The sequence below is a fragment of the Lactuca saligna genome, chromosome 4 (assembly GCF_052625555.1).
Source record: "Lactuca saligna cultivar CGN05327 chromosome 4, ASM5262555v1, whole genome shotgun sequence".
In the NCBI taxonomy this organism is placed as follows: domain Eukaryota; kingdom Viridiplantae; phylum Streptophyta; class Magnoliopsida; order Asterales; family Asteraceae; genus Lactuca; species Lactuca saligna.
The window spans coordinates 269,863,884-269,865,976 of NC_136420.1; the positions used below are offsets into that span (position 1 = coordinate 269,863,884).

A 2,093-nucleotide genomic window follows, 5' to 3' on the forward strand; every position below is an offset into this window, starting at 1 on the left:
TCCAAAAATAAAATTTGTAATATGAAGAGGGATTTCATAGTCATATCACAAAGCTATTTTAGGTAGGTAAAGCATTTTACCAATTTCAATTAAAATGAAACTCCTAGATATTTTGAGATTAATTGAACAATCATTGGTGTGTTAGACTCAAATTATGCTCTTCAATTTGTGACTAGGATGCTGAAGATTACAAACAATATATGAATAACCATGCAAACCCACATGACATCCTCGAGGTCGTTTATGATATCACAATGATGCGACGGTACCACATACGCTCCACTAACAGCTTGCACATAAATGATGTGTGTTTTCATGGATTGGCATACAATTTCACATTTTTTATAGAGTAACTAGAGTGAGATTTTATAGAAATTTCCAAGGTTGTAGAAATCGTTCGACGTAGGCTAATCGGTGGACTGGGGTCAAGGGATTAATCGGCTAGGCGGGGATTAATCGGGGACCATTAATTATTAAAAAAATATTAAAAAATTAAGAAATATAACAATAATCCTAAGATTTTAACATTAAATATAACACTAATACATATATCATTAATAAATATATCATTATAAATGATAACTCATTTTGATTCCTTTTTGCTTTGACTTTGAAGACTCTTGTGATGTTAACGATGACCTTACTCTCACAGCCCTTCATATGTTGATTGCTCTCCTGTTAAAAAATTAATTAATCCAACAATATTGAAGAATGAATGAATCAACAATGTAAGAAATGTAATTTGTATAATATGTATTAATATATGAGAAAGGGGGATTGATTACCTGATGCCTCTAATGACAACTAAATATGGTATTCTTCTCTTTCCATCTACTAGTTCAGTTTCTTGTTCAAGCTGTTCCCAGTAGTTTTCTATAACACTTCCATCAACATTCACCTTGTATCAAACCCCCATTCGGTACCTTGTATCATAGGTTGCAACTAAAAAAGTAAATCCAAGCATTGTATGACCAAAATCACTAGCATTTCAGCTCCTATGAATGTTGTTAGACCATCAAATCATTGTATGAACAAAATCACTGAAATTTCTCTTAAGCATTTACACAAACACTTGGCATGATAATTATCAAACAACCATATCATCCATATCACTGAAATTTCTATTAAGCATTCTATGACCAAAATCACTGAAATCGTAATTCCCAGCGATCAAAAAATGAAACAAGTGTATATGAAACAAATTCCAGAGAATAGGGTTGTTTAAAATCATTCTTTGGGTTCTTCACAAGTACGTTAAGCTGATTTTACCAATTTGAGTCGATAGAGGATCGATTTTACCAACAAAACACACCCTAGCAGCTAATTTGAGTATAGATTGAAGAACAAACCTTCGTACACCAAAAACGAATTCAGACTAGTTTCGTGTTGATGGGATTTCTATCACCTGCTCCAACCGTCACTTGCAACCTTGTTAATCTGAGTCGTCGAGGTTCATTTACACGATATCGGAGGTAGCAAGGTTCGTTTACACATCGTCGGAGGTAGCATCTCCGAAGAACGAGATAAGTAGGGAAGAACGAGATGCAAAGTAGAGATATGAAACAATTATAAGTTTATCCCACATCGCTGGTGGGAGCATCTTTTAGTGGTAAAATTATTCTATAAAAGGAGGTTGTATCTCTTAGAAAACCAAACCAAGTAGTGTTAGTGAGCTGGCTCCTTTGAGCTGGCGGGTTTCTTATATTTAATTGGTCCGATTAGGTGTCCGATTTTGTCCGATTTGGACTGAATTGGACCGGTTTTGACCGATATTGACCAAGGCCGATTAATTAACCCTCTAACACTTATTCGTAGGCGGTTGGAGGCTGCCAAGCGTCTAGGCGCCGATTAATCGGTTGTCTAGACCGATTTTTACACCACTAGAAATTTCTAATACTTTATACATTATACTTTTAATGTGATTAGTGTCCTATTAAACCCCGTTTGGCTAATAACCCTACACTACATAAAGAAGCAATGGGTGAAAAGGACACCCATTCAACGTCCATTTTATAGGCTGTTTCCTTTTACCTCTATTATAGTATGGCTTCGTCAATGAAGCATATTATTGATTTGACTGATCTTTAGTTATA

General features: G+C 35.0%; 1 long non-coding RNA gene across 3 annotated transcripts; it reads right to left on the reverse strand.

Annotated features, from left to right (window-relative positions):
* Positions 1-470: 470 nt before the first annotated feature.
* Positions 471-1,659, reverse strand: LOC145039130 (uncharacterized). Of its 3 annotated transcripts, none has more exons than XR_013679748.1 (3): positions 1,350-1,629; positions 786-995; positions 471-675 (listed from the first exon to the last, which is right to left on the reverse strand). It is a non-coding gene; the product is annotated as an uncharacterized LOC145039130 (long non-coding RNA). The 3 variants fall into 3 exon arrangements; XR_013679749.1 differs by having other exon boundaries at positions 786-923; positions 1,350-1,622; XR_013679747.1 differs by having other exon boundaries at positions 786-1,659.
* Positions 1,660-2,093: the final 434 nt, after the last annotated feature.